General features: G+C 40.5%; 1 protein-coding gene across 1 annotated transcript in view; it reads right to left on the bottom strand.

Moving 5' to 3' along the window:
* The window catches only part of MAP4 (microtubule associated protein 4), a 210,785-nt gene extending 205,965 nt beyond the window's left edge, over nt 1-4,820 (bottom strand). The window contains exon 1 of the mRNA XM_074282568.1: nt 4,732-4,820. The gene's annotated coding sequence lies outside the window, so the exon portion shown is untranslated. The remainder of the gene's footprint in view (nt 1-4,731) is intronic.
* Nucleotides 4,821-14,425: the final 9,605 nt, after the last annotated feature.

The following is a 14,425-nucleotide window of genomic DNA, read 5'->3' as shown; positions in this document are numbered from 1 at the left end:
TTTGCTTTTCTTCAACACCTCACCAACTCCCAATTTTGGTACCTGTGCCCACTGCCCCTCAAGGCACGCACTGCCTCCTTATCGCCACATGTTGAAATTCCTAATTACCTTCAAAACTCTGCTCAAGAGCCACTTTCTTTGAGGCCTATTCTGATTCCCCTCAAATAATGAGCTTTCTAAACTTTGTACATACACACACACACACAGGCATCTAACAAACAGTTAACTACTTAATAAATAAATGCTTGTTGATTGATTGACTGCTAGTCTCTCAGTCAGGTTAGCCTGGATTCAAATCATTCCTCAGCTGGGTTAACCTTTATGTGTTTCAAGCAACTCCTTAGGGCTTATTTACCAAGTCTTGGTCCATTTTTGTTCTCTGTTAATAAAAGGAATTCCCATATAGATGAAATCAGGCATTTCACTTAAATTTTTAAAAATGAATTGTCTACTTCACAAGGCAATTGTGATTAAGAAAACCTTCAAGTGACACATAAAATTAAGTTGCTATTGACAACCCAAGATAACATTTTAGTGGAATTTCAAGTAATCTGACAAAGTGAAAATGAAAATAGTATTGAATTGAACTGAAATTGAATTGAATTGAAAATATTAATTGAAGAGAGAGGGATGGAAGGGGGTGAGATGCCATTAAGTCAAAGACAATCTTCATAGTTTTCAAAAATGGACCAAAACTTAAAACAAACCAAGAAATATAATAGGAACATATGTAAAGTCCCACACTTAAGTGGGACATAAAATCAATTGTACAAGTATGCCAAAGCAAACCTGGGAACGCAGAGTTCAAATCTATGTTCCATTTTTAAAGAGAGACTTGGAGGCTAAAGCAACCAAAATGTCTCACAATATAATCATATGAGGAACAGCTAAAGAAACTAAAAATGTTTAGCTCAGAGAAAACATATGAGAAACATATGGGAAACACTGTCTTCAAATATATGAAAAGTAGTCATGTAAAAGAATTCTATATAGCAGCACTAGGTCCAATGTGCAGAGAACTTTTGCTAGAACCAGATATTGAGACAACGTGGAAAAGAATTAACACTTACAACTATCTGAAAATAGAATGGCCTTCATGATTCCTGGGTGAGCTCCCTGTCACTGGAAATGTTCCAGACAAAGTTAAGTGACCATGCTTTAGGTGCAGAACAAACATTAAACTTCATTCCAACTCCAAGCTTCTATGAATTCAACATTTATTATTATAGAAAAATCCAGAATGAGAATTCTGCTGATTTCTTCACTCCTATGCTAATTTAAAAAATAAAATAAACTTTTTAGCTGAAAGTACTGGCTGAAAACCAAAAAGTTCTCTACTTGAAAAAGGCTATCCCACCAGGAAGGAAGACCTTATCTATACTGACAATGTTGACTTGTTGGTCAGTTATTTGATACAGAAGAGACTGCTTTACCTCAAATAAAGCACAGGACTGAGAAGGCAGCAATCTTAGCTGCAGTCACTGACTTTGGGCCTGGACTTAGCCAAGTGACCTCATCTCTCTGTTCTGGCTGAGAAAATCCCTATATCATAAAGATTTGTTTTGAATTAATGAGTACAAAGTGCTTTAAAAGCAAACAGCAATACATGATAATTTAATCCCTAAGAAGGTAAAAGATATGAAAACTAATTTCTTAAAAGACAATCTAAATGAGTCTAGGGGCTCTTGAAAAGCACAAGGACTGTTTTATAGAGGCAAAAAACATTTTTTAACTTGCACTATCAAAAAACTAGATTGATTTTTATTCTTTAAAATTTCCCTCAAAGTTCAGAAATACTTAATCATTTAGTCCAGTAAATTAGCCTAGAGAATTTAATAAGAGTATAATCTGCCTATATATCCAAATAAGCTGTTACTATTCCTTCCCTGCCCCCACTGTCCTCAACAGTAAGGGCAATAAGTATCAGCATCAGCAGTAAGGATGACACTAATCTTTTATAAAAGTAGCATGCTAAACAATATGAAACCAATGAGGCTTATTTGGTTTCCTTTTCAAAATTATCAAGTTTAATAAGCAGCCAAAATGTCTTTCAGTTTCAAAATGTTCCCATACCTTCAACTATTTTTTTTTAAATCAACCTTTTCATCCTCGATATTAAAAATGTAATATCAAAGATCATATTTAATATTATCAATTACAGAGAGACTACAGTTAGTGAAAAGAGGTTTTCAGAATTTTTTACACCCATTGCTCCTCAGAGCAGAACAAATTTAATCCTTTTATTGATTTAAATATTTAAAAGCAAATATGAAAAAAAAGTTATAATTATAAAATAAAATTTAAAAAATGTTATAATTATAAAATAAAATAAAATAAAAAAAGCAAATATGTCTACTCCTGCCCTGTCCCCACATCTCTTTATTCTTTTCAGAATATGCCCCCCCAGACCCATGATTTCAGGGCCCATCACCACAATGGTTACCTTCCTCTGAGCATATCTGAAGGAAAAGAAGTATCTTCCCAATGATTTTCCCAAGAGTACCCTGGACCAAGCCTGCCTGTATGTGATAGGTCTCTTCCTCTAGTGAAGATGTATGACTCACCAGGCCACCAGATAGATGGAAATATCCCTTCAGAACACAGCCAGCTCTCTCTGCTCTAATTTCAAGCTTTTCAAACAACTTTGATTTTATTTCCTAAATGGAAGGAGATACCCTTCTTAGTACACAAATATCACTGTAGTCTTCATGACAGGTATGTCTTCCATCATAAGATAATAAATCAGAAATTCTGGTTTATAAATCAATCTCTGAGTTTGGTTAGATTAGATTAGAGGCCCACAGAAGGGCTGTTGGTTAAAACTTTCTGGTTTTTCAAACTAAATCTGAAAAGGAAAAGCTAAAACTTATCAACTCCTCCGGGAAAAAATGAGGTATATTAACCTTAATGGGACATTAAATCTACAATTTAAGAAAAGCCTCAAATGAGAGAGTAGTTCAATCCTAAAGATCCATAGATATTAGAGGAGAGTCTAATGATCAGTGGCAGGGATAATATGTGCTGGATGTCATCTCGCTTAGCAACTTAGTATCTTCTAAACAGACAACCTATAACAGTTGAAGTATGACAACTGGTCCTCCTAAATCCAAGCCATCAGCCAGGACTCAAGACTGATTTATAAAAATAGCTGCACTACTTGTGTTTGAATCTTTCTCGGCCGATGACTGGGCAGTGTTACCCTATAGGCCCGGAGTCAGCTGTATCTACTCACCACACCCATTTTTCACTATCCTGGGGGAGGGAGGGGTGGAGCCAGAATCTGTAGCAAATGCTGCTCCCTTATCCTGGGCCGGATGACCAAATTACAAGCACAAATACCCCCTGATGCAATGCCACAACCATCTCTGGGAAAGAGTATAGGCAGCTGCCAAAAGTGCAGCAAGCAGGGAAACGGGCGGGAGACACAGAGGAGAGGCAAATACACATTGCAAAGGACTGCAACCACAGGAGTGGTGAGAGGCCCTGGAGAGTGATACTGTAACTAGACCAGGGAAAGAAAGAAAGGAGCGGTTTTTCCAGCAGAAAATTATCGACATTAAACTTTCCCAAGAGCTAAATTCAGTCAGCATCTCTCCCTTTCCCCCAGCACCCTCCCCTCCTACACACACACACACAAAACCAATCCCCAAGGGGAAATCGCTGCCTACTCCAAAAAGAAGCCAAATCTGCAGCGAGGTACATTCCTTCACTGGAACAAAGTCCCCAAGGTGTCCCCGTCCCAAGGCACTTACTCCTCGGGAGGGTATCCCCTTCCAAAGCAAAGGATGACTGCCCACGTCCTAAAGGCAAGGGGCGAAACCAAAGCCCATCCCCATGGGAGAAGACTGCTAATGCTTAGCACCGTAACTGGCTAAATAAATGTTTATTGAGCAGAACTGATGCCCAAATGGCAAATCCACATTTGTGACGTGATCCCAGGAGGTCATCCCCGCGCTAGTCCCTAAAAGCGGGAGAGTTCTGGCTCCACCCCATCATCCCCACCTTGCTTAGGGCAATACAATCCACCTCCATTCCACAGAGCCCAAATCTACCGTCGTTTAGAGACCCTCCCCCACCCCTGCCCAAGACCCACGTGCTCAGCCCCATCCCTAGGGCCCCAGGGGAACTTTGTAAGTGGGGACCCTCCAAGGCAAAGAGCTCCCGAACTCAGACCCCGGGGGGTCGCACCTTCCTCCACAGACCTCACAGAGGAGCCCCCGTCCAGTCTGGCCCAAAGTCCTAAGAGCGACCCCTCCCCGCCTCCTCAGAGCACCCAGTCCCAGCCTTAAGTCACGCTCCGAGAGCGCCCCCTCCCCTCTTTAGGGGCGCTCCTTTCCAGCCTAGAGTCACGCCTCGCGAGAGCCCCCTCCCCACCCAGGGAGACGCCCTCCTCTCCTCTCAGGGGCGCCCCGTCCCAGTCTAGAGTCACTCCCCTGGAGCGTTCTTCCCTCCTTCCCAGGCGCGCCACCCCCCTGCCTGGGCTTACACGCCGGGGGCGCCCCCTCCCCGCCACGGATCACGCCCGGGAGCGCCTTCCAGCCTCGGGGGGAGCCCCGTCCAGCCTCGGGTCACGCCCCGGGGGCCCGGATTCAGCCCACCCCGCCCAGAACCGTCTGCCCTGCAGCTCCTGCAGAAGGGCTCCAGAGATGGGGATGGCGGGAGTGGGAGCCCCAAGAAGGGGCCGTGAAAGAAGGGGGGGGAGCCCCCAGACCTAACGCAGCCTCCACCTACCCGCTCCCGCCGCCGCCGCCGCCGCCGCCGCCGCCGCCGCCGCCGAACCAAGCCAAGAGCCGAGCCAGCCGGGAGGGAGGGGGCTGCGGGAGAGGGCGGAGAAAGGGGAAGCCACTTCCTCCTCGTCCTCTGCGTGGGGAGGGTCCGAAGGCAGGGCCTCTGAGCCGCACCCTACCCTGCAGACCCGCACCCCGCAGGCCAATCAAAAGGGGGTACCGGCACTGCGGCGGACCAATCAGAACTCCCTCAAGCTCCCCTTCCCTTCCTCCCCCTCTCTCCCGGCCTCCTCCCCCCCCCCCCCTCCGCCCTAGTGTCTTACTGAGGAGTAGAAGGAGGGGGAAGGGGAGAGGGAGAAAGAGAGAGAGAAAGAGAGAGAGAGAGGTGGAGGGCGCTGCGGGAGCCACGGGGCGGAGGAGGAGCAGCGGCCTGGGAAGGAGGAAGAAAAGGGGAGGCTCTGGGAATGAAGAGACTAGTTTGGAAAGGACAGGGCTAAGGGTAAGGGAGGGATCCTCGGCATCTAGTGCAATTCCCCCGTTTTACAGAGGAGGAAACTGAGGCCAGGAGGGACCAAAAGTCTCTAAATGGTAGAGGCGGGGAGGGCAGAGACTCGGGAGACCTTGCGAAAGGCTTTCTCCAGAGCAAGAATAAAACATGCGGATGGGAAGATCACCAGAGTGGTGAGAGACCCTGCAAAGGGACGAAGCAAATGTTTATAAAACCAGAGAGTTTATAACTAGAAAGAACCACGTCAGACAGCGGGAAGGGAGTGGACTCTATTAAGGAATTTGCAGTAAGGAAACCCTGGATTCAAATCCTACCTCAAACACTGCTGGCCCCGTAACACCGTGGGCAAGTTATTTAACCTCTGCACTTCAGAGCGCAAGCTGAAGAGGTTAGATGTCATGGCCTCTAAGGCTTCTTCCAGGTCTACACTCAAGATCTTTTTGGTCTCGGGACTCCTTGCCCCTTTGTTTCATGAGCTTTTGTTTATGCCATGCTAGGAATTAAAACATTTTAGTGTTATAAAAAGTTTTGACGTCTCATACCCCCGAAAGGGTTTCAGGGACTGAGAACAGGTTATCTGGTCAATTCCTTTCATTTTCAAAAATGAACAAAGGTCCAGAAATCCTAGCCCAAGAGAATCAAAATTTTCCAAAAAGTCCTTTCTATGCAGTTCCTAAAGTGAAGTTCCTAAAACAGGTGTCTAAATTACTCACTTTTCAAAAAGCTCTCTAATGGCTTTAGGACAAAATGCAAATTCTTTTATTTAGCATTTTAAAACTTTCACTTCGTGCTTGCAACTCTACCTTCCAAGCTTTAATTGCACATAATTCTTTCTAGCCCCCCATAGATCAGCCAAATTGGCCCACACTGGACATTCTGTCTCCCATCTCCACGCATTTCCATAGCTTCTCTATTATTGTCTCCTAAAATTCCAGGCTTCCTTCAAAGCTCAGCTGAAGAATAATCTCCACCCAGTAAAGTCTTTTCCTGGTTCCTGCAACAAACGGCTAGTGCCCTGTCGCCACCTAACTACCTTACTTTGTATATGTTTTATGTTGTTTCATATATATCAAATGTATCTTTTTTGCTTCTCCACCCCTGCAGTGAATATCAACTCCATGAAGGTAGGGATTATGTCATTTCTGTTTCCATATCTCCACTGTATCTCTGTATCTCCACACTTGATTGATGCTTCAGAAATATTTGGTGTTTATTCTTTTTGAAGGGCTCTAATTGTTAGTTTTCCAAAAATGGACAGAATGCATGGACAGATTCCATTAAAACTGTTTTTGAGGAACATGGGAGCAGAGAAGGACTTTTTTCTGATCAATCATTAAATATTTTTGGGTTTTTTCTCAATAGTACTTAATTTTTCCTGTTACTTGTAAAGGTAGAATCAACATTTTCTTCAAAGGGCCTACTTTGTGCCAGGCAACATGCTAAGCACTGGGAATACAAAAAAGAGGCAAAAGACAATCCCCGACTTATAAAAGCTTACAATCTAAAAAGATAGCATGCAAATAAATACATACAAAGCAAGCTACATAAAGGAAATAAATTGGAAATAATTAACAAAAGGAAGGCACTAGAATTAAAATGGGTTGGGGAAATCTCCTGTAAAAGAATGTATTTTAATTGAGACTTAAAAGAAAAGCAGAGACATCAGTCTATAGAGTTGAGGAGAGAGAACCAGAGAAAATACCTAGTGTCTAGATCAAAGCGTTTTATTCAGAAAACAGCCAGGAAGCCAGTGTCACTAGACTGAAGAATATGTATGTGTAAGTGAAAAAAGATTGGAAAGATAGGAAGAAGCTAGGATATGAAGAACTTTGACTGCCAAATTGAAGATTTTGTATTTGATCCAGGAAAATAGGGAGCCATTGAGTTTATTGAGTATTAAAGTGAACTGTTAAGATCTGTGCTTTAAGAAGATCCTTCTAGGGGCAGCTAAGTGGCACAGTGGCTAGAGCACCAGCCTTGAAGTCAGGAAGACCTGAGTTCAAATGTGACCTTAAATACTTAACAAGTCCTAGCTGTGTGACCCTAGGCAAGTCACTTGACCTTAATTGCCTCAGGAGAAAAAAAAAAAAGGATCATTTTGACAGTTGAATACAGAATGGATTACAATGAAGAGAAACTTAAGGTTAATGCAGTCCCACCAGTAGGTTATTGTAGGAATAAAATGATAAGGTAGTGCTCTAGAGTGGTAGCAGTGAGAAAAAGAGAGGTATACAAAGGATGTCCCAAAAGTGAAAACAACAGGCCTTGGCAACAACTTGGATACGGGGTGCGGTGGGATAAGAGAGAGTGAGGAATCAAGGATGACTCCTGGGTAGTGAGCCTGAGGAACTGGGAGGATGATGTGGCTGTTGGAACACATAATTTTCACCAGCCCATTCCAGTGGGGGATGTCTTCATATGCTTGGGGCAGACTCCCGCATAACTCACCAGCAGATTTATGGTCCTTCAGCTATTCTACTAGGATGTGAAGGTTGCTAAAGCAGGTACTAGAGAGTGTATCAAAGATGCCAAGGTCATCCACTGTACCGTGGGCCATCAGCAGTCCACCTGACTTTTGTCCTGCACTTGGACTTTGATGACTCAGGGAGAGAATGAGGCTGATAACTTTGTGAAACTCTGCCTCATTTAAATCTAATTCATGAATGAGTCAAGACATCACCCTGTGATGTCATCGGTCCTCCTCAACAACAAAGGACAGACAGCTACAATAGGAATGGCAGGAAGGGAAGAGTGTTTGGGGGAGGAGAGTAAGGGAGAAAGATTATGAATTCTATGCTGGACATCCAGTCCAACCTCACCCATTTTACGTAGGAGGAGGCAATAGTGGCAGAACCAGGATTTGAATCCAATTTCTCTGACACCATTGTTCCATGCTGTTGCCAACAAAATCCTTGGCTCACCCTTGTCAAGTAAATTTGCTTTTAAGATTGACTCAGTTGGCTCTTTTCAATAATGATTCAAGCCAATTTCAATAGACTTGTGATGGAGAAAGCCATCTGCATCCAAAAAGAGGACCATGGGAACTGAATGTGGATCCCAACATAGTATTTTTACCTTTTTTGTTGTTGTATGCTTGAGGTTTTTTCCCTCCTTTTTTTTCCTTTTAATCTATATTGGATTACTTGCTGTCTAGGGAAGGGAGAAATGGGGAGGAAGGGGAAAAATTTGGAACACAAGGTTTTGCAAAAGTGAATATTAAAAGCTATCTTTATATATATTTTTTCTTTTTTCTTTTTTTTTAAAATTTTAATAGTTTTTATTACTAGATAAATGCATGGGTAATTTTACAACATTAACAGTTGCCAAACCTTTTGTTCTAATTTTTCCCCTCCTTCCTCGCCCCCCAGATGGCAGGTTGACCAATACATGTTAAATATGTTAGAGTATAAATTAATTACAATATACTTTACATGTATTTTGAAAATAAAAAGCTATTATTTAAAAAACAAAACAAACAAACAAAAAAAACCAACCAAGATTGAGTTAGCTAAATTGTATAGAAGATCAGCACTGTGCCTAGAGTCAGGAAAACCTGAATTCAAATGCAACCTGAGATACTTTCTAGCTGTGTAATTCTGGGAAAGTCTCCCAACTTCCTTCAGCCTCAGTTTTCTCATCTGTGAAATAACAATAGCACCAACCTCCCTGGTTGTAGTGAAGATAAAAGAAATACACAGTAACAACAAGGTTATATGATGATTAACTGTGATGGACATGGCTCTTTTAACAATGAAGTGATTCAAAAAGTCAGTTTCAATAAACTTGTGATGCTAAATGCTATCTACAGCCAGAGAGAAACTATGAAGACTCAATGTGGATCAAAGTAAAGTATTTTCATCTGTATTGTTGTAATTGTTGTTTGTTTACTCCTATGTTTTACTTTTTCCTGTGTCTCTTCCCCCCCCCCCCCCCATCTATTCTTGGGCAGCATGATGAATATGGAAGAATTGAATGTTTAACCTATATCAGATTGCTTGATGTCTTGGGGAGGGGAAGAGAGAAAGTAAAGTTTGGAACACAAAGCTTTGCAAAAGTTAATGTTGAAAACTATCTTCACATGTATTTGGAAAAACAAAATACGATTTTAAAAAATGTTTTAAAGTCACAGAATTTTCAAAGGTGGGGCTAGAATTTAGAGCTCCTGCCTCCTCCTCAGTCTCACCAATAATTCTTCCAGTGCATGATGCCTGTGACAGGCATCTGTGAGTGCTTCAGATGGTATTTATGAGAGGCTACTGTTTCACCCACCCAAACCCCCATCTATATGAAAAACTAAGAAAGTCCAATCAATCAATGAGTATTTATTAAGAGTTTAACATATCCCTGCACAAAGCTCTTATAGTTTCGATTTTGGGGCTATCCATTGTCCTACATGAACAAGAATTGTTTTGAACCCCTTAGTACACAGATACTATGGAAATTCAAAGTGTCCTAATTATAATAATTATTATTATTATCATTATTATTTATTAAGAAGAGAGTATATGATGAGATGGGAGAAGTCCCTTTCAAGTGGGAGTTAATTTTAAATGACCCATCTGAAGAAACCAGGGTGGAGTGAGGTAGGGTTTATTTCTTGTTATTATTGATATGCTCCACCTTTTCTACAGTAACTGACTCACACTTCTGGCACCTGGGCATGTTCCCTCCCCCTCTGAAAGTTTTGTTTTCCTTGTCTGGGTAACGGACTGAACTATCCCAGTCATTCCACTGAATCACCTTTGCCAGAAGCTCTGCCAAGCAGATTCTGAAGGGACTTCCCTACTAGAAGGAGGGAGCAAGGAGGTGGGAGTGGGAAGAGAAGGGATGACTGAATCTTTCAAATGAAATGCAACAAATCACAGTTTAGAGGAGCATTGAGAATATTCCAACGCTCTCTGCCAGTATAATGCCTGCTAATTCAGTTTCAGTTCAAATTCTATCACAGGTAATTGCATCTTGTATTCCACAGACACCTAATAACAACTATTTACACTTATAATAGTGGTTCATAATTTTCACAATTCTTTCTTCATTGAACTTATCTATGAAATGTTGGTAAGCAGGACAAATATTTTTAATCCCTATTTTATAGATGGAGAAGAAGATTAAGTGATTTGCCCATGACCACACAGAAAGTCAAGTAATTCATCAACAAGCATTTTAATTAAATATTTAATTATAATTAATTTATTTTTTCAGGTCCACATTTTCTCCCTTTATCTCTTCCCTCCCCCATTAAGAAAGCAAGAAAAAGAAAACCCTGTCACAAACATATTTTATCATGATTCCTCTAGAATTGTAGTTGGTCATTGTGTTGATTTCAATTCCTAAATCTTTCAAAGTTCCTTTTTTTTTTTTTTTTTTTTTGCAGTGTTGTTGTTAGAATATAAATTGTCCTCCTGAATCTGCATGGTTCATTTTTCATTCCAAGTTTCTCTGAAAACACCCCTCTACAAGCATTTATTAATGATTTAATATGTGCTAAACACTGTGCTGTGCACTGAAAATACAAGACTTAAAACAAAAATCCTACCCTCAATGAGTTCACATTCTGATTGAGGAGAAACATGTACATATAAAGTGTCTGAAGCGTGAGTTGTTCTAGATTCTCTGCTGCAATTAAACATGTTATTCATATACTGGTAAAGAAAAAGGGTTACCTGTTAAAGTTACTTTCCGTTCCTAGTAACACCCCTTAGTCTAAAACCCTCTCATCTTATTACCTCTCTTCTTGACTGTTAAAATATTCTCCTAATTTCTTTGTCTCAAATTTCACCTTCCTACAATTTGATCTTTCTTACATTACTAGCTCATCATTTTAATACACCTTTTTGTAGATATCAACCCGTTCTTTGTTCATAACCCACTAATTTCCTATTTCCTACAGGACAAACTTGAATTTTTCTAGGTTAATATTCAATACCCTCCACAGTCTGACTTCCAACTACCCCAATAGCAGTATGGTAAAATGATATAATGGAGAAAGGAAGACCTGAGTTCACATCTCACCTGAGTTATATATTAGCTACCTGACACTTGGCAAATCATTTAACCTGTCAGAATTTCTGCTTCCTTAACTCTCATAAAATGGAACAGGGATGTAACAGTACCTCCCTCTCAATGTTGTTAGAGGATCAAATGAGATAAGGTATGTAAAGCATTTTGCAAACCTTAAAACCGGTAGAAAGGTAAGCTGGCTAGCCACCTAGCACTCTAACTTGATCTTCTATTGACCTTTATCAGTATTTAGTGAAAAGAGAACTGGTTCTGGCATTCAGAGGATCTGGGCTCCAGTCCCAGCTACCTCTGTTGCTCATTATCTGCATGGCCTTTTGCTAGTGAATGACCTTGCACACAATAGACAATTTGGGAAATATCTGTTGAATCAAAATCTTCACCAAGACAGAGTCTCCTCATTTATAGAATGAAGAGTTGGGACAAGATAATCTCAGCGGTCCCTTTCAGGTTTCAATGCCAGAATCAATCCTCTCTCCTTGATAAATATATCATAGATAGGCAAGACTTGTCTGAGTATGTCCAGATCACCTAACATGGAGGCATCCCTATGAGTGGGAGTAGCCTGCTTTAACTGATTATATAGCAGGAACCTGGCTTGCATTCTTTCTTGTATTGCTCACTCTTTCTCTGATTTTATTCTGTTTTTTATGTATCTCAGTTTCAGGTGCCAGGAGGCCAAAATGACCTTGGAGCCCAGCCCTATCCTCCTCCTTACACATGAAGGCAAATCATCAGGAGGGGCTGAAGCCATTAGTCCCATTAAGAGTATAGGAGATCCTTAGGGGAGTTGTAAAACCTGACCTTCAGGCAATGTAACAAATATATAATTTACCTGATACATAATAAGTGGTTGATAAATGTTATATTTACTTGTGCAAAGTAGGAGCTCAGTGGTATTACTGTTGAATATAATAAGGCAGTTTGGTTGCACAGTGGATAAGGCATTGGTCCTGGAGTCAGAAAAACCTAAATTCAAATCCAGCCTTAGACACTAGCTGTGTGACCTTGGACATAGCCTTGTTTAGTTTCCTCTTTGTAAAATAAGCTGGAAAAAAATTTAGCAAAACTACTCTAGTATTTTTGCAAAAAAAAAAAAAAAGTCCAAATGGGGTCAGGAAGAGAACTAAAATTACTGAACAAATAATAAAATAATAAAATCTCATATCAGAATGCTTCAGAGTTTAACTAATTAAGATCTTGCTAAATAAAAGGAGACAGCTAAATGGCTCAGTGTATAGAGTATTAGACCCAAAGTCAGGAAAACCTGAGTTCAAATCTAGCCTTTCTAACTGTGACTTGACTTGCTCAAGTTTGCCTTAATCCATTGAAAAAGGCAATTACAAATCATTCCAGTGTCTACCATGTCCAAGAATACCCTGGAGGGGAAAGGGAGTCCATAGAAGAATTGGTACATAACAACAATAACAGAAAGAAAAAAAAGACCTTGAGGTGACCTAGACTAATGGAAAAAATATTGGATTTTAAGTCAAAAGACCTGAATTCAGATCCCAACTCTTGCAACTTCCTGCCTGTTATATCAGCCAAATAACTTCCCTTCTCATCTGTCAAACCAGAGAGCTGAACTAGAGGACCTTTCAGCTGTAGATCGTATTACTATGACCCATAGTGACTTTCTTCCATCATTCAGACCGACTATCAAAAGAACCCAACTCTCCTTGACAGACAAGCTCCTCTCCCTCTATCTAAATTGTGCTTAGCTACAACTTGTAGATTTATTGTGTTCCCTGTTTTTGCTAGCTTTGAAAACTCAGTTGACTCTAGGCTGTGGAAAATCTAGCAAAAGGTACAAGTATCAGAGGAATTCCACACTAGGATAAGCCTGGGATGCATCCAACTTGATAGTTAAACTTTGATGGTGGAAAGATATAGTTGTGAATACATATAACCATGGTCTGGGCAGCAGCTTGTAGCAGGGGGAAAAACCACATTTGAATTAGAATGTTTAAAACCTGATTTTGAGACTATGTCCACCTCTGTGTGAACTTGGCAAATCCCATAACTTTTCTGAGTTTTAGCATTCTCTTCCTGTGTAGCCTTCAGGAAGCCTTTTTCCTTCAGCCTCAATTTTCTCATTTTTTTTGCAGGGTGTGCACTACCCATCTAGATTAGATTAGCAATATCCACAGGAATTGTCTAAATACATAGGCAGCTGGAGGGGAAGACTTGATTGGTATCTCCATAATCTCCTATTCCCCTCTTTACTGGAGAAGTAATCTTTTGTCAATTCTGATGAATGTGACTCTTTCCAACAATGAGATGATTGAGGCCAGTTCCAATAATCTTGTGATGAAGAGAGCCATCTTAGACCCAGAGAGAGGACTGTGGGAACTGAGTGTCACAACATAGCATTTTCACTCTTTTTGTTGCTTTTTGCTTTCATTTTGTTTTCTTTCTCATTTTTTTCCTTTTTGATCTGATTTTTTTTTTTTTTTGTGCAGCAAGATAATTGTATAAATATCTATGTATATATTGGATTTAACATATTTTAACATGTTTAACATGTGTTGGATTACTTGCCATCTAGGGAAGAGGATGGGGGGAAGAAGGGGAAATTTTGGAACACAAGGTTTTGCAAGGGTAAATGTTAAAAAAATTATCCATGTATATTTTGAAAATAAAAAGCTTTAATAAAAAAATATATATAGAGAGAGAGAAAGAAATAATCCTTCTTGGAGGGAAGCAGGGGAAGGCGCTATATATAAGGTTGGTAACTGTTCTTCCCTGAGAAGTACATACTGAACTAGAATTATATTTATTTGCTCCTCCCCCTTCTCCCATCCCATATTGCTGACATAAGGAATATGATTTTTTTAAAAATTCAAATGCAACAAGGCAAGTAGCTTTCCCTAAAGGGTAACAGTACCTTAAGCTTTTATCTGCAAGCAAGATTCCACTCCACCAAATGTGATTTATACAAAAAAGCAGCTCAATAGTAAATTGCAAATAAACCCATTTACTAAGTAAATAGCAAACAGAAATCAGAAAAATTCTACAGATTAGAAATTTGAAAAGAGACAGAAAACAAACTATATCAGCTGAATCAAGAAGGAAGTCCTGACCTCAATCAAGGGGAAATTCCCTAATCTTTTGGAAGATAAGCTAGAAAATAGGAACATGTTGAGGCACTGGTTCTATATGTCTGCTGTTT

This window comes from Sminthopsis crassicaudata, chromosome 1 (genome assembly GCF_048593235.1).
Source record: "Sminthopsis crassicaudata isolate SCR6 chromosome 1, ASM4859323v1, whole genome shotgun sequence".
Lineage (NCBI taxonomy): Eukaryota > Metazoa > Chordata > Mammalia > Dasyuromorphia > Dasyuridae > Sminthopsis > Sminthopsis crassicaudata.
This window is presented reverse-complemented; position numbering and strand designations above follow the sequence as displayed.